Genomic DNA, 23,746 nt, shown 5'->3' on the forward strand with positions numbered 1-23,746 from the left:
GTGTTTACTCATGTTGGATGACATCTGATTGTGTGTTTACTCATGTTGGATGACATCTGATTGTGTGTTTACTCATGTTGGATGACATCTGATTGTGTGTTTACTCATGTTGGATGACATCTGATTGTGTATTTGCTTACTCATGTTGGATGACATCTGATTGTGTGTTTACTCATGTTGGATGACATCTGATTGTGTGTTTACTTATGTTGGATGACATCTGATTGTGTGTTTACTCATGTTGGATGACATCTGATTGTTTGTTTACTCATGTTGGATGACATCTGATTGTGTGTTTATTTACTCATGTTGGATGACATCTGATTGTGTGTTTATTTACTCATGTTGGATGACATCTGATTGTGTGTTTGTTTACTCATGTTGAAAGACATCTGATTGTTTGTTTACTCATGTTGGATGACATCTGATTGTGTGTTTACTCATGTTGGATGACATCTGATTGTGTTTGTTTACTCTTGTTGGATGACATCTGATTGTGTTTGTTTACTCATGTTGGATGACATCTGATTGTGTTTGTTTACTCTTGTTGGATGACATCTGATTGTGTTTGTTTACTCTTGTTGGATGACATCTGATTGTGTTTGTTTACTCTTGTTGGATGACATCTGATTGTGTTTGTTTACTCATGTTGGATGACATCTGATTGTGTTTGTTTACTGGTGTTGGATGACATCTGATTGTGTTTGTTTACTCTTGTTGGATGACATCTGATTGTTTGTTTACTCTTGTTGGATGACATCTGTGTGTTTACTCATGTTGGATGACATCTGATTGTGTGTTCGTTTACTCATGTTGAAAGACATCTGATTTTGTGTTTACTCATGTTGGATGACATCTGATTGTGTGTTTGTTTACTCATGTTGGATGACATCTGATTGTGTGTTTATTTACTCATGTTGGATGACATCTGATTGTGTGTTTACTCATGTTGGATGACATCTGATTGTGTGTTTACTCATGTTGGATGACATCTGATTGTGTGTTTACTCATGTTGGATGACATCTGATTGTGTATTTGCTTACTCATGTTGGATGACATCTGATTGTGTGTTTACTCATGTTGGATGACATCTGATTGTTTGTTTACTCGTGTTGGATGACATCTGATTGTGTTTGTTTACTCGTGTTGGATGACATCTGATTGTTTGTTTACTCGTGTTGGATGACATCTGATTGTGTTTGTTTACTCGTGTTGGATGACATCTGATTGTTTGTTTACTCATGTTGGATGACATCTGATTGTTTGTTTACTCGTGTTGGATGACATCTGATTGTGTGTTTACTCATGTTGGATGACATCTGATTGTGTGTTTACTCATGTTGGATGACATCTGATTGTGTATTTGCTTACTCATGTTGGATGACATCTGATTGTGTGTTTACTCATGTTGGATGACATCTGATTGTTTGTTTACTCGTGTTGGATGACATCTGATTGTGTTTGTTTACTCGTGTTGGATGACATCTGATTGTTTGTTTACTCGTGTTGGATGACATCTGATTGTGTTTGTTTACTCTTGTTGGATGACATCTGATTGTTTGTTTACTCATATTGGATGACATCTGATTGTTTGTTTACTCGTGTTGGATGACATTTGATTGTGTTTGTTTACTATTGTTGGATGACATCTGATTGTGTATTCACAGCGCTTCACTTTCTCCACATTTTGTTACGTTACAGCCTTGTTCCAAAATGGAGTAAGTTAATTTTTGTCCTCAAAATCCTACACACAGTTCCCTATTATGACAATGTGATTTTTTTTTCTCATTTATTTAAGTTTAAAAAAAATAAAAATAAAAATCAAATGTATATAAGTATTTACAATCTTAAAACTTTGTTGATGCAATTACAGCCTCAAGTATTTTTAAATATGATGCCACAATGTTGGCACAACTATCTTTGAGCAGTTTCGCCCATTTCTCTTTGCAGCACCTCTCAAGCCACTTCAGGTTGGATGGGAAGCATTGGTTTTCATCCAGGATGTCTCGATGAAAAAATAACACATTTCGGAAAAAAGAAGCGCTGGGAATACTTGAATATTTTAGCTTTTATGAAACTGACTGGGGGAAAAACACAAAATGACCAACAGGTAAAGGAAGTGTTCTGACTCATGGTTTTATTAAGGAGCCTAGTTTAGGATTACATACACCAGGTGGTGTTATACGACCAGCAACTTGAGTTCCTGGTTTGATCCCCTGCTTCGGCTATCCAAGTCACATCCGTTGTGTCTTTGGACAAAACACTTCACCCTTGCTCCTGATGAGTCGGTGGTTCATGGCTTGCATGGCAGCCTCACCATCAGTGTGTGGATGTGGAAATAGTGTCAAAGCACTTTGAGTACTTTGAAGGTAGAAAATCGCTGTACAAGTATAACCATTTACCATTTATGTAGTGCTTTGTTTTACTCAAATATCGTATACACAGTGTTTTAAATGTTATCATTTGTAAGCTATATTTTTTCTGTATTGTTAAAATGCTTGTGTGGAATTTTCCAAAAAAAAGTGGATTTGCATGAAGGTTACCGTGTGTAGTTTTTATTCTTGTACCAGCGTTTCTTAGGTGAGAGAACATTTAAATGAAGGCTCTCTCCCTGTCAACCCTTGTGGGGTTTCAGTATTTCCTCAAGAGGAAAACATCAGTAAAAGAGGACGCATAAGGTACCAGCTTATGGAATGTTTACATTGAAAACACAAGCCAGATGAAATTAATTCCTATTTTAGAATTGTTCACACATGAATTGGTTGAAATGTAAATAATTCAGATCCGAGTCTTAGCTTATATTTTTTACTGGTGAGTTTTGCCTTTAAATACAAAAACGAAGCAGTCTTAAACTGCTCTGTGACAGATCTGACTCTTTTCAAAGAACCATTAATCTCCTTTCTGCTGCAGATTCTTCAAGGGAAGGACAGAACAAAATATAGACTTTGTTTATCCAACAATGGGGAAATTATATGCTTGTGGTGCAGATACAAAAAAGTAAGTTAAAACACCTGAAAACAAGAGGGTAACATTAAAGGACATAAACGACACAGAGCTTTTGCAACCAGGGAATATCAAAACACCGTAGAAGTTCAATAAATATATGAATATACCTCATAGGCCGGATGGATTTTGTAATTTTATGTATTGAAAAGGTAAAGTTATCTCTGGGCAGCTGCTGTCCTCCCTTGATTCTACACTGCAGTTTGGTATACAATGCTGCCATCTGCTGGACATTTACTGCAAGGCTGTCACAAGTCAGTGACTGTGTGACATAAAAAATGCATCAATAGTTTCATTTCTGGGGCCGGAAGTATTGACATACATTTTGGCGTTCATGCATGTTTAGGATATCACTGCATGTAGTGTGTTTACCTAGAAATTATTATTATTATGGTCTTTCTTTTGTTTGGTCCTCAGTTAGCTGTGAAAACACCAGATTCAACCCCCCACCCCCCAAAAAATACCAAAAAATGAAATAAAATACTAATAAAGCATAATAAATAGCATAATATTAAAATAAAATACAAATAGTCATGAAAAATCAATTAAATAAAGAAAAATTAGATAACATAATATCAATAGAATGGTACACAATATCTAGAATAAAATGAAAATAATACCAACAATGATCATTTATTCACGAAATTAAAATGAGATGAAGTAAAGTAGACTGTATTAGCATTGGCAAGGCATTGCACTGGTGTGGATGCTAACATTACAGTTTACAGTCGAAAGAGGATTTTCATGGTCCCACTTGTCGCCGTTTACCTGACGCATGAAACGTGACGAATCCACTTTGGCAGGAGAATGTTGAATATCTTAAAATGTGTTTTGTGGCATTGCCAACCTTGACCACAGCGTCAGTTGCTGTGTAGAGTCACCCTTTCCATCATTTTCAGCAGACTGCATCGCAAATTAATTAACTTCATCCACCCAGGAATGGGGACATCCCTTCCCTACTGTAGACTTGTACAATTTGATGACTATAATCATTAGTTTCTTTTCCTCATTTGAGACTAAGTCGGTTTATGTCCAAGTCACTGAAATTGGCCCGAATGTGGATCATACTTCTCACCTGCAGGGGGAGTCCTGGAGCAAAAAAAATGAACACATTTCTCAAAAGCCTAACCTGGTATATTGAATGCCCTTTATTATAGAGGAACTCTTTTAAGGGGGTCAAACATGCACCAAGAACACAGCAAACACAGCTACATCTAATTAGCATTCCCAGTGTGTGTGTGAAAGGGAGGCTGTGACAGTTTGACAGTGTTCTTGTCCCTGTTGTCCTGCGTCAGCTATTCATCAGTAAGTCTCCTGACACCAGCAACGCCCTGTTCTACCAGCCTCATCTCCCCTGCAGCCCTCCCCCGTACGCAGTGTGAAATCATCACACTGTAACTGCTTGCATACATTCATGTATTATAGCCATGTATTAAAGGCCTACTGAAATGAGATGTTCTTATTCAAACAGGGATAGCAGGTCCATTCTATGTGTCATACTTGATCATTTCGCGATATTGCCATATTTTTGCTGTAAGGATTTAGTAGAGAACATCGACGATAAAGTTCTCAACTTTTGGTCGCTAATAAAAAAGCCTTGCCTGTACTGGAAGTAGCAGACAATGTGTGACGTCACCGGTGTGAAGGCTCCTCACATCCTCACATTGTTTATAATGTGAGCCACCAGCAACACACAATTCAGACCGAGAAAGCGATGATTTCCCCATTAATTTGAGCAAGGAAGCACTAAAAAAAAAAAAAAAAAAAAAAAGGCGGTGGCAGTGGGTGCGTTTCAGATGTAATTAGAAACATTTACAAGGATAATTCTGGAAAATCCTGTATCTGCTTATTGTGTTAATAGTATTTTAGTGAGATTATAAAGTCACACCTGAAAGTCGGATGGCTGCGGTGAACGCCGGTGTCTCTGAGAGAAGCCGAGGAGCCAAGATCGCAGCTGCCTTTTTGAGCTGCAGGGATGAGGTCGCGTAATCCACTCAAGTCTCCAGTAAGAGCACACTTAATATCACAATTTTTAAATCCAAAAACTTTCTGGTTGACGTAGAGAAACATGTTCGCTTGACCACTTTGTGTTAAAGCTTCACAACAAAGAAAAACCGGCTGTGCTTCGTTTGCTAAAAGCAGCTGCAATCCACCGCTTTCCACCAACAGCATTCTTCTTTGACGTCTCCATTATTAATTGAACAAATTGCAAAAGATTCAGCAACACAGATGAAAAGACACGACTTTTAGCCGTGTGTGGTGCTGGGCTAAAATGTCCCCGCCGACCAATAACGTCACAAACACACGTCATCATACGCGTCATCATTTAAAATTGTAATTTAGTAAACTAAAAAGGCCATATTGGCATGTGTTGCAATGTTAATATTTCATCATTGATATATAAACTATCAGTCTGCGTGGTCGCTAGTAGTGGCTTTCAGTAGGCCTTTAAGTTGCAGTAGTTTGCAATAAACACTACAGACCATTTACCTTGTCACCGATAACAAATAATAAAGATTTAAAAAAGAGCGTGGTTTTAGCATTGAATGCACAAAACATATCAAAGAGGCCTGAATACTTCAACATCTCCAGGGGAAAAAACTTTTAATAGCCCTGTTTTAGAAGAACTAGAACAATATGTATGAAAGTTAAAGTTCCAATGATTGTCACACACACACACTAGGTGTGGCAAAATTATTCTCTGCATTTGATCCATCACCCTTGATCACCCCCTGGGAGGTGGGGGGAGCAGTGAGCAGGAGCGGTGGTCGCGCCCGGGAATCATTTTTGGTGATTTAACCCCCAATTCAAACCTTTGATGCTGAGTTCCAAGCAGGGAAGTAAATAGTCCCGTTTTTCTAGTCTTTGGTATAAAGTTATCATAACATGTTGGATTACTAAATCTGTACATAACAATATACATATTAATTGTTATTATTCATCTATTTTAGATGCATCATTTCTGGAAGAAAGCATTCCAGATCCCGTGTCAGTGAAGGACTTGAATGAGCTCATAGACTCTGATGTGACAGAAGAGGAAATAATCAAAATTGTTAAACTATATAAAATGTAAAAGATTTAAAAAAAGGGATTTTAAAGAGATTTCGGAACCTTTTAAAGAGAAACTGCGCTTTAAGGAGGGAGTTTGCCAATCAATCACAATCCTTATGTAAGACAAGAACACATGTTTTTCTTTTATGCATTCTAATTCGTAAAATATGGCAAGTAAGAGGTGGTTAACGAGGCAGCTGATTGGAGTCTGTTGCGGCCATATAGTCTTACTTTTTTTTTTTTTTTTTGTAATGCCCGAGTAAAACGAAAACATTTACTTTGGCCTGTACTGTATGTATATGTCTGTGTATATCTATGTACAAACCTTGTTTCCATATGAATTGGTAAATTGTGTTAGATGTAAATATAAACAATACAATGATTTATAAATCATTTTCAACCCATATTCAGTTGAATGCACTACAAAAACAAGATATTTGATGTTCAAACTCATAAACTTTATTTTTTTTGCCAAAAATGTATTAAGTTATAATTTCATGGCTTCAACACGTGCCAAAGTAGTTGGGAAAGGGCATGTTCACCACTGTGTTACGTCACCTTTTCTTTTAACAACGCTCAATAAACGTTTGGGAACTGAGGAAACTAATTGTTGAAGCTTTGAAAGTGGAATTCTTTCCCATTCTTGTTTTATGTAGAGCTTCAGTCGTTCAACAGTCCGGGGTCTCCACTGCATATTTTACGCTTCATAATGCGCCACACATTTTCCATGGGAGACAGGTCTGGACTGCAGGCGGGCCAGGAAAGTACCCGCACTCTTTTTTTTATTTATTTACGAAGCCACGCTGTTGTAACACATGCTGAATGTGGCTTGCCATTGTCTTGCTGAAATAAGCAGGGGCGTCCGTGAAAAAGACGGCACTTAGATGGCAGCATATGTTGTTCCAAAACCTGTATTTACCTTTCAGCATTAATGGTGCCTTCACAGATGTGTAAGTTACCCATGCCTTGGGCACTAATGCACCCCCATACCATCACAGATGCTGACTTTTGAAATTTGCGTCAATAACAGTCTGGATAGTTGGCTTCACCTTTGGTCCGGATGACACGATGTTGAATATTTCCAAAAACAATTTGAAATGTGGACCCGTTAGACCACAGAACACTTTTCCACTTTGCATCAGTCCATCTTAGATGATCTCGGGCTAAGAGAAGCTGGCGGCGTTTCTGCATGTTGTTGTTAAATGGCTTTCGCTTTGCATAGTAGGACTTTAACTTGCACTTACAGATGTAGCGATGAACTGTATTTAGTGACAGTGGTTTTTTGAACTGTTCCTGAGCCCATGTGGTGATATCCTTTAGAGATCGATGTCTGTTTTTGATACAGTTCCGTCTGAAGGATCGAAGGTCACGCTCATTCAATGTTGGTTTCCGGCCATGCCGCTTACGTAGAGTGATTTCTTCAGATTCTCTAAACCTTTTGATGATATTATGGAGCGTAGATGTTGAAATCCCTAAATTTCTTGCAATTGCACTTTGAGAAACGTTGTTCTTAAACTGTTTGACTATTTGTTCACGCAGTTGTGGACAAAGGGGTGTACCTCGCCCCATCCTTTCTTGTGAAAAACTGAGCATATTTTGGCACCCACCTGTTCCCAATTAGCCTGCACACCTGTGGGATGTTCCAAATAAGTGTTTGATGAGCATTCATCAACTTTAGCAGTATTTATTGCAGCCTTTCCCAACTTCTTCGTCACGTGTTTCTGGCATCAAATTTCTAAAGTCAATGATTATTTGCAACAAAAAAAAAAGTTTATCAGTTTGAACATCAAATATGTTGTCTTTGTAGCATATTCAACTGAATATGGGTTGAAAATGATTTGCAAATCATTGTATTCTGTTTATATTTACATCTAACACCATTTCCCAACTCATATGGAAACCGGGTTTGTGTGTGTGTGTGTGTGTGTGTGTGTGTGTGTGTGTGTGTGTGTGTGTGTGTGTGTGTGGGTGTGGGTGTGGGTGTATATGAGAGAGAGTTCATGAATGAAAATATTCGTTCGTCCACCGTCTGATCTACAAAATATGCAGGCAGCATACTCGTTCCCCTTCAAGCTGTCCTGGATGAGCTGAAATTATTTTTTCTGATCATTTTGGAACTATCAATCTTACTTCTTCTTCTTACTCGTCGTCGCCATGTCTCTTTTTCGTTCTTCTGTTTCGTCTCTGTTATGTTTGTGGACATTACTACTTGCCGTAGTTTTGAAGCAATGCATGATGGTAATCCAGATGTTGTGTGTCAGTGTGTTAACATGCCGGCTGGAATAAACACACGCCGAGAAGTAGCTCCGTGCCTGCCTACTTTCTGGGTTATACATAAACCTATGGATAACGGAGACATATATAATAGTCTCCTTATCAGGTGAGAGAGGACGCTCAAGGCAGGACCTTTAAGGCACGCCCCCAATATTGTTGTCCGGGTGGAAATCAGAAGAAATTTGGTAGAATGGTTGCCACGGGAGATTTTCCCCCAGGCAAGTATGCCGTGTGGGCAAATATAACATGCAACAATAGTAATCAATAAATACCGTATTTCCTTGAATTTCCGCCGGGGCGCTAATTAATTTAAAACCTCTTCTCACTCCAGCACTTACCAAAGGTATGCAGTGAAAATTTGAGAGTGATGTAAGCTTGGACCTTAAATCCTACTGAATAGCTCTTAATCTTCTTCCTTTTATGCGATTTCAAATGACCGGTATTGAAATCAGCCTTCTCCATTTTGAAAATGATGACCGGGGAAGTGTCACTTGTGACGTCACCAGTTTGACCAAGCGGTAATACTAAGCATGCGCTAATTATTTTGGGAAGTGAGTTTGACACGGCAGTAATTCAAGGCAGGCGCATACTATATACCCTGCGGCAATTGAAGGAAATACGGTAGTTTTGTTAAACACAAGTTCTATTCATTTGAACTGCTGTTTTGATCTACACTTTCACTAGAATTTGTCATAATTAGATTTCTCACTTTCAGAAGCACCTTTCTCCCCGACACACGCCTCAATATCAATATGCACTTCTACATTCATCTTTTTTAAGGAATGGCAACAGACTCGGTCTAAAATGCAGAACGCTGCCACAATTAGGTGTGAACCCGTCTGATCCTTAACGAGCTTCACTGTAGGATTTTTTTTCTCAACCTGAGAAATGTATTAAGAAGGTGACAAGTTCATTATTGGTTCCAAACCATTTCATTTGGGTTACAGATCCTGGAACCATTCGTGTTTGAAGGATTGTAGTCCTTGATGTGGTCCTGATGGCTTCATCTGACCGGGATCTTCAGCTCTCGCTGGATCGGTTCGCAGCCGAGTGTGAAGCGACCGGAATGAGAATCAGCACCTCTAAGTCCGAGTCCATGGTTCTTGCCCGGAAAAGGGTGGAGCGCCATCTCCGGGTTGGGGAAGAGACCCTGCCCCAAGTGGAGGAGTTCAAGTACCTAGGAGTCTTGTTCAGGAGTGAGGGAAGAGTGGACCGTGAGATCGACAGGCGGATCGGTGCGGCGTCTTCAGTAATGCGGACGTTGTACCGATCCGTTGTGGTGAAGAAGGAGCTGAGCCGGAAGGCAAATCTCTCAATTTACCGGTCGATCTACAATTTACCAGTCGATCTACATTCCCATCCTCACCTATGGTCATGAGCTTTGGGTCATGACCGAAAGGATAAGATCACGGGTACAAGCGGCCGAAATGAGTTTCCTCCGCCGTGTGGCGGGGCTCTCCCTTAGAGATAGGGTGAGAAGCTCTGCCATCCGGGAGGAACTCAAAGTAAAGCCGCTGCTCCTTCACATCGAGAGGAGCCAGATGAGGTGGTTCGGGCATTTGGTCAGGATGCCACCCGAACGCCTCCCTAGGGATGTGTTTAGGGCACGTCCAACCGGTAGGAGGCCACGGGGAAGACCCAGGACACGTTGGGAAGACTATGTCTCTCGGCTGGCCTGGGAACGCCTCGGGATCCCCCGGGAAGAGCTAGACGAAGTGGCTGGGGAAAGGGAAGTCTGGGTTTCCCTGCTTAGGCTGTTGCCCCCGCGACCCGACCTCGGATAAGCGGAAGATGATGGATGGATGGATGGATGGATTGTAGTCCTGGAACAGTGGTAGCCGAGTGTGTACTGACTCAAATGGATTATGAGGAATCGTTGATTAATTGTATCCTGATTGGAGACAGAATGGCATGCAGTACTTGGCCAGCAGGGGGCCTGTTGAGTAAATCTTACCTATTTATAGTATTGATTCCAAGATGGCCAGATTAATCCTTGGTGATCCCCTAAATGTGGGGAATGTTAAAGGTCCCGCCCACCCAAAATGTTTCAGCCATGCAACTCTTAAAAGTCATACTTTTTTTTTTTTTTTTATACATATACTCTTAAATCTCGGCAACTCTAAAATGGTTCCTAGTGTGTGAATGTGAGTGTGAATGTTGTCTGTCTATCTGTGTTGGCCCTGCCATGAGGTGGCGACTTGTCCAGGGTGTACACCGCCTCCTGTCCAATTGTAGCTGAGATAGGCACCAGCGCCCCACGCGTACCCCAAAGGGAATAAGCGGTAGAAAATGGATGAATGGATCTCTAGAGCAGTGGTTCTCAAATGGGAGTACGTGTACCCCTGAGGGTAGTTGGTGTGCCAAGGGGTACGTGAGATTTTTTGAGGTGGCGACTTGTCCAGGGTGTACACCGCCTTCCGCCCGAATGCAGCTGAGATAGGCTCAAACGACCCCAAAAGGGACAAGCGGTAGAAAATGGATGGATTTTAAGCCTTATCAACCTAAATAAGGGAAGACTTATAAATAAATAAAACTAAGGAACAAAAATGATTAAAAAGGAACATCTATCATTCAAAAAAAACGTATCTACTGTTTTTGTCATGCTGTTAACTATCTGTCCGGCTGCACACGCTGAAAAGTATCGAGGGCAGAGTAATTAATTTATTGACAGTGCAGTGTGATAGCTGATGTGTTTACTTTGTAAATAAGTAAACGAAGACTCAAAGGAATAAAACTTGCGGAGGCACTTTCGAAAGAAAAATCTAAATCTTGATGTCGGGCCCCTGAGACCTTGGGCTCTTGAATCTGCGGCCCTCTTCATGATGTAGTTAAATAGTCCTCCTCTATAGTGTCCCTACTCCAATAGAACCCTGAGACCTTGGACTCTTGAATCTGCGGCCCTCTTCATGATGTAGTTAAAGGCCTACTGAAAGCCACTACTAGCGACCACGCAGTCTGATAGTTTATATATCAATGATGAAATATTAACATTGCAACACATGCCAATACGGCTTTTTTAGTTTACTAAATTATGATTTTAAATCTTCCGTGAGTTTTGTCTTGAAAACGTTGTGTAATGATGACGTGTACGCGTGATGTCACAGGGTTTTAGGAAGTGTGAGCGCTACGCACATACACAGGTAAATGTCGTCTGCTTTAACGGCATAATTACACAGTATTTTGGAGATCTGTGTGGCTGAATCTTTTGAAATTTGTTCAATTAATATTGGAAAAGTCACAGTAGAAAGATGGAGTTGGGAAGCTTTAGCCTTTAGCCACACAAACACACGGTGATTCCTTGTTTAAAATTCCTGGAGGTGAAACGTTACTATGGATCAGAGCGCGGTCAAGCGAACATGGATCCAGACCGATGGTCAACCAGCAGGTTTCGGTGAGAAATTTGTGGTTAAAAAGTCAGTTCTTACCGGATAAAAGCTGAGCTTGTGTCGTCCGTACAGCTGCCGTCGACACCCGTGAGACACTGGCGTCAACACCTGGCCGTGGACACACCCCCCCGACTATCAGGTAATATTAAACTCACTAAAACACTAGCAACACAATAGAAAGATAAGGGATTTCCCAGAATTATCCTAGTAAATGTGTTTAAAAACATCTTAATACGTCCCAATGCTATCGCGGTTTTTTTAACTCGTTTTTTTTTTTTTTCTAGTCCGTCGCTATCGATGTCTTCAAACACAAATCTTTCATCCTCGCTCAAATTAATGGGGAAATTGTTGTTTTCTCGCTCGAAATAACTGTTTTTGTTGGAAACTCCCATTAAAATCAATGTTAATATATGAGGAGCCATCAACATGTGACGTCATCGTCTGCGACTTCCGTTAAAGGCGAGGCTTTTTCAGGAAGTACCAAAAGTGGCCAACTTTATCGTCGATTTTCTCTACTAAATCCTTTCAGCAAAAATATGGGAATATCGCGAAATGATCAAGTATGACACATAGAATGGACCTGCTATTCCCATTTAAATAAGAACATCTCATTTCAGTAGGCCTTTAAATTGTCCTTGTCTATAGTGTCCCTACTCCAAAAGAACCCTGAGACCTTGGGCTCTTGAATTTGTGGCCCTCTTCATAATGGAGTTAAATAGTTTTCGTACTCCAAAAGAACCACTGTCATTTCTTCAAAGACTGAGTAACCAGTGGATAGTAGTCTTCATTTGGGTACTCTATTCCCCTGAATGATACAAGCGGACAAGTTTGTCGAGCGTAATGTTTGGCCGTACCAAAACCAACATGGCATCGCTGTACAAAAACTGGGGAAAATGTGGGCACATTTTTCCGTCCAAAATACAAAAAACGGTTGAAATCTGGTCGTTCTAATGAAGCAGCACATGCAAGGAAGTGATGAAAAGTTTTCCTCCGAGTACATTGGAGAGAAACTTCAGCAGCTCGCGGGAGAGAGATCACTGGAGCATATCGGCATTGAGTGAGATCAAAGTGTCACCTGCGTGTGTCTTGTTAATGCTGGATGTGACAGTGAAAACACGATGTAATGTGGGAGTGACAAAGAGCTCCTGCTGTGAGCTATATGAAGACGTGAGATCGGCAAGCAGCGTGTCTTTGCTGAGAACTTGCGGGGAATCACGCACAGGTGTGACGGACACTGTCTCCATGTTTGTGGCTGTGACGAGCGAATATGAACGAATTAACAGGCACGTACGCTGTCAGATCTGCTGTGAAACCACATGCGGGGCGACCTGCAGTAACCCCCTCACGCCAGTGCATTACATATTCACAGCACTTGGATTTTGCTAGGAAAGTAAGGTGTTGTTACAAGTAGGAAACTGTTCAACAAAAAGCATGTACCTCAGAACTTGGTTGTTGTATTTTAAAACTTGGTGGTTGGGGACGGCATGGTGCGGTTTGGAGAGTGGCCGTGCCTGCAGCCTGAGGGTTCCTGGTTCGATCCCCAGCTTCTACCAACCTAGTCACCTCCGTTGTGTCCTTGAGCAAGACACTTCACCCTTGTTCCTGACGGGTCGTGGTTAGCACCTTGCATGGTAGTTCCCGCCATCAGTGTGTGAATGGGTGAATGTGGAAATAGTCTCAAAGCGCTTTGATTATGCACGTATAACCCATTTACCGTATTTTTCGGAGTATAAGTCGCTCTGGAGTATAAGTCGCACCTGCCGAAAATGCATAATAAAGAAGGAAAAAAAACATATAAGTCGCATTTTTTGGGGAAATTTATTTGATAAAACCCAACACAAAGAATAGACATTTGAAAGGCAATTTAAAATAAATAAATAATAGTGAACAACAGGCTGATTAAGTGTAGGTTATATGAGGCATAAATAACCAACTGAGAAGGTGCCTGGTATGTTAAGGCAGTGGTTCTCAACCTTTTTTTAGTGATGTACCTCCTGTGAAAATGTTTTTAATTCAAGTAACCCCTAATCAGAGCAAAGCATTTTGGTTGAAATAATTTGTAGTGGTCTTTCTTGAACTATTTGGAAAAAAAGATATAAAAATAACTAAAAACGTGTTGAAAAATTAAAAAATGATTCAATTATAAATCACAATTTTTACACATAAAAGTAATCAACTTAAAGTGCCCTCTTTGGGGATTGTAATAAAGATCCATCTGGGTTCATTAACTTAATTTTAAACATTTTTTCACAAAAAATAAATATTTAACATCAATATTTATGGAACATGTCCACAAAAAATCTAGCTGTCAACACTGAATATTGCATTGTTGCATTTCTTTTCAGTTTATGAACTTACATTCATATTTTGTTGAAGTATTATTCAATAAATATATTTAGAAAGGATTTTTGAATTGTTGCTATTTTTAGAATATTTGTAAAAAATCTCACGTACCCCTTGGCATACCTTCATGTACCCCCATTTGAGAACCACTATGTTAACCTAACATATCATGGTAAGAGTCATTCAAATAACTATAACATATAGAACATGCCATACCTTTACCAAACAATCTGTCACTCCTAATCGCTAAATCCCATGATATCTTATTTGTCTAGTCTCTTACGTGAATTAGGTAAATAATATTATTTGATATTTTACAGTAATGTGTTAATAATTTCACACACACGTCGCTCCTGAGTATAATTCGCATCCCTGGCCAAACTATGAAAAAAAATGTGACTTATAGTTCGAAAAGTACCATTTACCATATTTCCCTGAATTGCCGCCGGGCATGTAATATGCGCCTGCCTTGAATTACTGCCAGGTCAAAATCTCTTCCCAAAATTAGTAGCGGATGCTTACTATTACCGCCGGGTCAAATTCATGATGTCACGAGTGACGTTTCCCCTGTCGTCATTTTCAAAATGGCGGAGGAGTTTTTATTTGCTTGTACCATGTGTAAACCAGGTGTCTTGTTCAACAGCCATACAGATCACACTGAAGGTTGTGATATAAAACAACTTTAACACTCTTACTAATATGCGCCTAACACTGTGAACCCTAACCAAACAAGAATAACAAACACATTTCTAGAGAACGTCGGCTCTGTAACACATTATAAACGCAACATAACAATTACCCAGAATGCCATGCATCCATGACTCTTACTGGCTGTATTATACACCCCGCTAGCACCAACTCTCTCCCCCCCACCTACCCCCAATCCCCTCTCCCCTCCGTGCGTCGGTTGAGGTGGGTGGGGTTGGGGGCACGGGGTTTGGCGCTAGTGGGGTGTATAATACAGCTTGTAAGAGTCATGGGTGCATGGCATTCTGTGTTACAGAGCCGATGTTCTCCCGAAATGTGTTTGTTATTCTTGTTTGGTTAGGGTTCACAGTTTGGCGCATATTAGTAAGAGTGTTAAAGTTGTTTATATCACAACCTTCAGTGTAACCAGTATGGCTGTTGAACAAGTATGCCTTGCAATCTCGTACTATAAGCAGCGAAATGCAAGCGTCCGGCTGGCACGCAGACAGCATGGTGTAAAGGCGGGCGCAATGACATGTTGTAGAGCAGTGGTCCCCAACCACTGGTGCTGACAATAATAACCATAATAACGTTTTAATTTTATTAAATGTGCTTTTCATGATGGTATCCTTACATCACACAAAATTTTTTACTGCATGCCATTGGTAAACGCAGGGGTGAGAAGAGGTTTTAAAATTATTGGCGCCTGCTTACGTTTACCACATGACTTGAATAAGTGCAGGAGTGAGAAGAGGTTTTAAATTAATGAGCGCCCCGGCGGCTATTCAAAGAAATACGGTAGTTTGGATTAGTGTTACAGTTTTGGCCACGGTTAAAGTTCCAATTTTAACGTGTTGATCAGGTGAATTAAGGGGTACAGTGTGTTCAGTTAGGGTTTTGAATAAGGGTTTTGGTTTGGTTTATGGTACTTTAGGGTTAGGAAAAGTTAGAGTTAAGGTTGCGCTATATGGACAATATACAATACCAATAAAAGGAATTCGGCACACAAAAGTTGGTATTGCTATCGTTCTATTGTGATAATGCATTCACAACAACAAGCGAATGGATGCGTTCTCGCATTCTAGCTAGCGGCTAATGTTCCTCCACATTGCTGGAATATAGTAACAGAGAGCTCTTCAATGTACAAAACCTAAAACCAGTGAAGTTGGCATGTTGTGTAAATTGTAAATAAAAACAGAATACAATTATTTGCCATAATCTGTGATGTAGACAATATGGCCTTTTTTAATATCTTTAATATTTTTTAGGCCATGTCACGATACACCATGTATATCTCAATTTTTTGGGCCTTAGCCTTGAATGAACACTTGATGAATATAATCACAGCAGTATGATGATTCTATGTGTCTACATTAGAACATTCTTTTTCATACTGCATTAATATATGCTAACAGTGCAAGATTGTCAGACATTTTAAAACAAGCTGAGTGCACTTTTGTGCATGATGTCACTAGGATGACATATCAAAAACACTCAATTAAAGTGCACTTGTTGCACACTACAATAGTTTAAAACAAAGTGCACATTTGTGCATGATGTCACAAAATATATTTCAATAAGCGTCAAATAAAAATTAACTGCATGATAGCAAATGGTGGTCGGTTACTGCAGACGTTATCTCCTTCTGTTGTTGATTATTTTTTTCATACGGTGTTGTGGAAATGGTTGCTTCTGCATTTTGTTGGTGTGGCACTGAACGGAGATGTTGGCATGCGGAGTTTCAAGCACTCCTAATTCTCTAGCTGGTGACTTTTCAAATGATGCTACAAATTAGCAGTCCTGCTGCTTTTTGTAGCAACGCTTTTGCCGCATAATTATTCAACATATTCCTGCTTGAAGCCCAACCACCGCCAGACGATAGACGCCGTGCTGTTTTTCTTGGGAATTGATTATTCCTCCATTTGTTACCAAATTCGCACCTTTTCTCTCTCGTATTACCACTCACAACGCACCGTTAGCATCATAGCTAATGTTACCCATGTAGCTACCTCTGTGCTCGGGGTTGTTGCTGAGTGTTGTTAAAAGGAAAGGCCATGTAACACACTGGTAAAAATGCCCCTGTGCCAACTTTTCTGCAATGTGTTGCTACCAATAAATTCCAAGTTAATGATTATTTGCAAAACAAAATTAGTTTCTCAGTTCGAACATTAAATGTCTTGTCTTTGCAGTCTATTCAATTAAATATAAGTTGAAAAGGATTTTTTTTTTTCTCCTCTCTGAGCTGCCACCTTATCGTGGTAGAGGAGTCCTAGGAGCTATGTTGTCCGGGGGCTTTATTCCCCCTGGTAGGGTCTCCCAAGGCAAACAGGTACTAGGTGAGGGATCAGACAAAGAGCAGCTTGAAGACCTCTATGAAGAAGAGAAAACATGGACCCAGATTTCCCTCTCCCGGACGCGGGTCACCGGGGCCCCCCTCTGGAGCCAGGCCCGGAGGTGGGGCACGATGGCTAGCGCCTGGTGGCCGGGCCTGTTCCCATGGGGCCTGGCCAGGCACAGCCCGAAGAGGCAACGTGGGTCACCCCTCCAATGGGCTCACCACCCATAGCAGGGGCCATAGAGGTCGGGTGCAATGTGAGCTGGGCGGAAGCCGAAGGCTGGGCACTTGGCGGTCCGATCCTCGGCTACAGAAGCTAGCTCTTGGGACGTGGAACGTCACCTCACTGGGGGGGAAAGAGCCTGAGCTAGTGCGCGTAGTAGAGATATAGTCGGACTCACTTCGACGCACAACAAGGACTCTGGAACCACTTCTCTCGAGAGGGATTGGACCCTCTTCCACTCTGGCGTTGCCGACAGTGAGAGGCGACGGGCTGGGGTGGCAATTCTGGTTGCCCCCCGGCTTAAAGCCTGCACGTTGGAGTTCAACCCAGTGGACGGAAGTGTAGCCTCCCTCCGCCTTCGGGTGGGGGGACGGGTCCTGACTGTTGTTTGTGCTTACACACCAAACAGCAGTTCAGAGTACCCACCCTTTTTGGGTACACTCGAGGGAGTACTGGAAAGTGCTCCCCCGGGTGATTCCCTTGTCCTACTGGGGGACTTCAACGCTCATGTTGGCAACGACAGTGAAACCTGGAGAGGCTTGATTGGGAAGAATGGCCGCCCGGATCTGAACCTGAGTGGTGTTTTGTTATTGGACTTTTGTGCTCGTCACAATTTGTCCATTACAAACACCATGTTCAAACATAAGGGTGTCCATATGTGCACTTGGCACCAGGACACCCTAGGCCGCAGTTCCATGATCGACTTCGGGGAAGCCATGGAAAATGACTTCCGGATGGCTTCGAAGCGATTCTGGACCACCATCCGCCGCCTCAGGAAGGGGAAGCAGTGCACTATCAACACCGTGTATGGTGCGGATGGTGTTCTGCTGACCCCAACTGCGGATGTTGTGGATATGTGGAAGGAATACTTTGAAGACCTCCTCAATCCCACCAACACGTCTTCCTATGAGGAAGCAGTGCCTGGGGAATCTGTGGGGGACTCTCCTATTTCTGGGGCTGAGGTCGCTGAGGTAGTTAAAAAGCTCCTCGGTGGCAAGGCCCCGAGGGTGGACGAGATCCGCCCGGAGTTCCTTAAGGCTCTGGATGCTGTGGGGCTGTCTTGGTTGACAAGACTCTGCAGCATCGCGTGGACATCGGGGGCGGTACCTCTGGATTGGCAGACCGGGGTGGTGGTTCCTCTCTTTAAGAAGGGGGACCGGAGGGTGTGTTCCAACTATCGTGGGATCACACTCCTCAGCCTTCCCGGTAAGGTTTATTCAGGTGTACTGGAGAGGAGGCTACGCCGGATAGTCGAACCTCGGATTCAGGAGGAACAGTGTGGTTTTCGTCCTGGTCGTGGAACTGTGGACCAGCTCTATACTCTCGGCGGGGTTCTTGAGGGTGCATGGGAGTTTGCCCAACCAGTCTACATGTGCTTTGTGGACTTGGAGAAGGCATTCGACCGTGTCCCTCGGGAAGTCCTGTGGGGAGTGCTCGGAGAGTATGGGGTATCGGACTGTCTTATTGTGGCAGTCCGCTCCCTATACGATCAATGCCAGAGCTTGGTCCGCTTTGCTGGCAGTAAGTCGAACACATTTCCAGTGAGGGTTGGACTCCGCCAAGGCTGTCCTTTGTCAACGATTCTGTTCATAACTTTTATGGACAGAATTTCTAGGCGCAGTCAAGGCGTTGAGGGGTTCCGGTTTGGTGACCGCAAGATTAGGACTCTGATTTTTGCAGATGATGTGGTCCTGATGGCTTCATCTGTCCGGGATCTTCAGCTCTCACTGGATCAGTTTGCAGACGAGTGTGAAGCGACCAGAATGAGAATCAGCACCTCCAAGTCCGAGTCCATGGTTCTCGCCCGGAAAAGGGTGGAGTACCATCTCCGGGTTGGGGAGGAGACCCTGCCCCAAGTGGAGGAGTTCAAGTACCTAGGAGTCTTGTTCACGAGTGGGGGAAGAGTGGATCGTGAGATCGACAGGCGGATCGGTGCAGCGTCTTCAGTAATGCTGACGTTGTACCGATCCGTTGTGGTGAAGAAGGAGCTGAGCCGGAAGGCAAAGTTCTCAATTTACCGGTCAATCTATGTTCCCATACTCACCTATGGTCATGAGCTTTGGGTCATGACCGAAAGGATAAGATCACGGGTACAAGCGGCCGAAATTAGTTTCCTCCGCCGTGTGGCGGGGCTCTCCCTTAGAGATAGGGTGAGAAGCTCTGCCATCCGGGAGGAACTCAAAGTAAAGCCGCTGCTCCTCCACATCGAGAGGAGCCAGATAAGGTGATTCGGGCATCTGGTCAGGATGCCACCCGAACGCCTCCCTAGGGAGGTGTTTAGGGCACGTCCAACCGGTAGGAGGCCACGGGGAAGACCCAGGACACGTTGGGAAGACTATGTTTCCCGGCTGGCCTGGGAACGCCTCGGGATCCCCCGGGAAGAGCTAAACGAAGTGGCTGGGGAAAGGGAAGTCTGGGTTTCCCTGCTTAGGCTGTTGCCCCCGCGACCCGACCTCGGATAAGCGGAAGAAGATGGATGGATGGATGGATGAAAAGGATTTGCAAATCATCGTATTCTGTTTTTATTGACCATTTACACAACGTCCATGAATTGATTAACGTGGACCCCGACTTGAACAAGTTGAAAAACCTACTCGGATGTTACCATTTACCAATCAGTCGAATTCGTATTTTGGAGGTCAACAACGAAATGTCCTGAAGGTGTAACATTGGATTCAGTCGAATGCGTATTTTGGAGGTCAACAACGAAAGGTTCTGAAGGTGTAACATTGGATTCAGTCGAATGCGTATTTTGGAGGTCAACAACGAAAGGTGCTGAAGGTGGAACATTGGATTCAGTCCTTTTTTTTCAAAAAACATACCAAAATGTTGTCCAATACAGTAAATATAATGTATGCCATTTTAATTATTTAGAAGGTATTTGAGTGAAGCTGCCATGATGTTTCTGCACTGCATGATCTTTTCTCACATTGTCTAAAGAGCTGGTCTCTAACAGGTGTAACAAATCTAGGACCGATTGAATCACTCTACAAAAAAATAATAATAATTCTTATACTTGCCATAAATGTAGTATTCTTTCCAAATACAATCTGAGATTTGATTTTTTTTTTTTAAATGTAAAAATGCTGATCTGATATATAAAGATAAAATACCAATTGAAATTATTCTCTGCATTTGACCCATCACCCTTGATCACCCCCTGGGAGGTGAGGGGAGCAGTGAGCAGCAGCGGTGGCCACGCTTGGGAATAATTTTTGGTGATTTAACCCCCAATTCCAAGCCTTGATGCTGAGTGGCAAGTAGGGAGGTCATGGGTCCCAGTTTTAATAGTCTTTGGTATGACTCGGCCAGGGTTTGAACTCACAACCTACAGATCTCAGGACGGACACTCTAACCACTAGGCCACTGTGTAAGTATATAAATGTATGCATAGATTAGCTCCGCCCTTATTAAATGACTACATTAAGTACAAAACAAGTGATCCTGATTTTCTTTTGCGTTTATTATTATTCAATTGTACAGTATTTACCGCATTTTTTGGACTATAAGTCGCAGTTTTTTTTTCAAAGTTTGGCCAGGGGTGCACCTTATACTCAGGAGCGCCTTATGTGTGAAATTATTAACACATGACGGTAAAATGTCATTATTTAGCTTGTTCACGTAAGAGACTAGACGTATAAGATTTCATGGGATTTATGGATTAGGAGTGACAGATTGTTTGGTAAAGGTATAGCATGTTCTATATGTTATAGTTATTTGAATGACTCTTACCATAATATGTTAGGTTAACATAGCAGTTGGTTATTTATGCCTCATATAACCTACACTTATTCAGCCTGTTGTTCACTATTCTTTATTTATTTTAAATTGGCTTTCAAATGTCTATTCTTGGTGTTGGGTTTTATCAAATACATTTCCCCAAAAAATGCGACTTATACTCCAGAGCGACTTATATGTTTTTTCCCTTCATTATGCATTTTCGGCAGGTGCGTCTTATATTCCGGAGCGACTTATACTCTGAAAAATACGGTATACAACAACCTACAGGGGGAAATTAGCCTTTGGCTAAAACCTGACATATGTTCATTAATATGCAGCTGAGATAGGCTCCAGGGACCCCGAAAGGGACAAGTGGTAGAAAATGAATGGATGCATATGTCGTCTCTATTTTAAATGAAGAATTGAAGTGAATCAATAATGGTTTTAAAGTGATACAAAGAAAATTATGTTACTGTGTATGTCCGCAGCCAAATTGGGAGAACATCCTGGAAGAAAACCAGCGCTTCCCATCCAACCTGATGGAGCTTGAGAGCTGCCCAAAGATAGTTGTGCCAAGCTGGTGGAATCGTGTTCACAAGGACTTCAGGCTGTAATCGCTGCCAAGAGGTGCGTCAACAAAGTATTGAGCAAAACCTGTGAAATACTTAAATACATGCGAGTTGAGTTTTTTTTTAAATATTTTAATACATTTGCAAAAAAATTCAATTTTTCCTATCAGGATGTGGTGCAGAGAGTAATTAATGAGAAATAAAATGAACATTCTTGATTTTAGCAAAAGGCTGCAATGAAAGAAAGAATGAACATTTCAAACAAGTTTAAATACTTTCCGTTATGCAAAAGTCTGAAACATGTTCAGTGTGGCCCATCCCTAGTTACTTACCATGCCGTTAGTTACCATCCCTAGTTACTTACCATGCCGTTAGTTACCGTCCCTAGTTACTTACCATGCCGTTAGTTACCGTCCCTAGTTACTTACCATGCCATTAGTTACCATCCCTAGTTACTTACCATGCCGTTAGTTACCATCCCTAGTTACTTACCATGCCGTTAGTTACCATCCCTAGTTACTTACCATGTCGTTAGTTACCATCCCTAGTTACTTACCATGCTGTTAGTAACATCCCTAGTTACTTACCATGCCGTTAGTTACCATCCCTAGTTACTTACCATGTTGTTAGTTACCATACCTAGTTACTTACCATGCCGTTAGTTACCATCCCTAGTTACTTACCATGCCGTTAGTTACCATCCCTAGTGACTCACCATGATGTTAGTTACCATCCCTAGTGACTCACCATGACGTTAGTTACCATCCTTAGTTACTTACCATGCCATTAGTTACCATCCCTAGTTACTCACCATGCCATTATTTACCATCCCTAGTTACTTACCATACTGTTACTATTCCTAGTTACTCACCATGCCGTTAGTTACCATCCCTAGTTACTTACCATGCCGTTAGTTACCATCCTTAGTTACTTACCATGTCGTTAGTTACCATCCTTAGTTACTTACCATGCCGTGAGTTACCATCCCTAGTTACTTACCATGTTGTTAGTTACCATCCCTAATTACTTACCATGCCGTTAGTTACCATCCCTAGTTACTTACCATACCGTTCGTTACTATCCCTAGTTACTCACCATGTCGTCAAGTGAACCCTTGCCCTCTAACCCAAATTTGGGTTAGATTGATAAGGTTTGAGCTAAGACGTTTAATGTGCTGTAGGTGCGTTAGTTTGGGTTAATCTTCAAGTTAGGGTTATCATAGATAGTACTTTATTGATTCCTTCAGGAGATTTCCCTCAGTGGGTGTAAGTGTGAGTTTGGGTTAGCTTCATTTGTGTTCCAAAGCACTACAGGGTTTTACTTCAATATTGTTAGAGCGTCCAAGTCTTAAGTCAACGGTTTTGCTTTTTTCAAATATGAAACTATACAAAAATGTCACTCAAAGTGTGAGGTGACTGGGGTGAAATCCTTCTAACAGCTCTTATCAAACATTAGTACCTCAATTAATGGGTTCTGTGACAAAGTACATAGGAAATGGGTTATACTTGTATAGCGCTTTTCTACCGTTTTTTATTTTTATTTAAGTAACTCAAAGCGCTTTGACAGTAGTTCCACATTCACCCAAAAAATAACAAGCACCGTATTTCTTGTCACTCCGTTGCTTATAAAGGCATGTGGTAAATTTAGGCCTGCGCTTAAAAATTTGAGTGTGATGTAAGGATACCATCATGAAAAGCACATTTAATAAAAAAAAACAAACAACGTTATTATGGTCTTACCTTTACTTATAAATGAAGTCCATGCGCAGCTCCTTCTGATCAAAAGCGTCGATAACTTGTTTATAGAAGTCTTCCTTATCTTTCTTCAGTTTTAAAACTCTCTGTCCCAATGGAGATCTTCCTTTATCACCTCCTGCTTCGATTGAAAGTCCAGTTTAGAAAACTGTTTTATTTTAGATATGTAATCCTCCATGTTAAAAGTGCAAGCGAGAGGAAAAAATAAACTATCACTGCTCACTCTTGCTGCTTATTGTCACTTCTTCTGCAGCCGAGTAGTCGCAAGAAGGATCACTAGCGCCCTCTACCACCAGGAGGCGGGAGTCATTTAATGACTCATATTTGACACACGCAGCTACGGTATATTAATAAAACATAGCTGCTTACTGTTCTTTTTAGCATATTCAATAGCTTGGAC

At 41.6% G+C, this 23,746-nt stretch overlaps 1 long non-coding RNA gene across 2 annotated transcripts in view; it reads left to right on the plus strand.

The window, feature by feature from the left end:
• LOC133563129 (uncharacterized) overlaps positions 1-23,746 on the plus strand; it is a 41,423-nt gene that overhangs the window by 14,737 nt on the left and 2,940 nt on the right. Inside the window, exons 4-5 of one of the 2 annotated variants that reach the window (XR_009808994.1) lie at positions 11,788-11,854; positions 21,512-21,650. This is a non-coding gene — a long non-coding RNA (uncharacterized LOC133563129). The remainder of the gene's footprint in view (positions 1-11,787; positions 11,855-21,511; positions 21,651-23,746) is intronic. The other variant, XR_009808995.1, reaches the window with a different exon arrangement.

Source organism: Nerophis ophidion, linkage group LG12 (assembly GCF_033978795.1).
Source record: "Nerophis ophidion isolate RoL-2023_Sa linkage group LG12, RoL_Noph_v1.0, whole genome shotgun sequence".
Taxonomy (NCBI): Eukaryota; Metazoa; Chordata; class Actinopteri; order Syngnathiformes; family Syngnathidae; genus Nerophis; species Nerophis ophidion.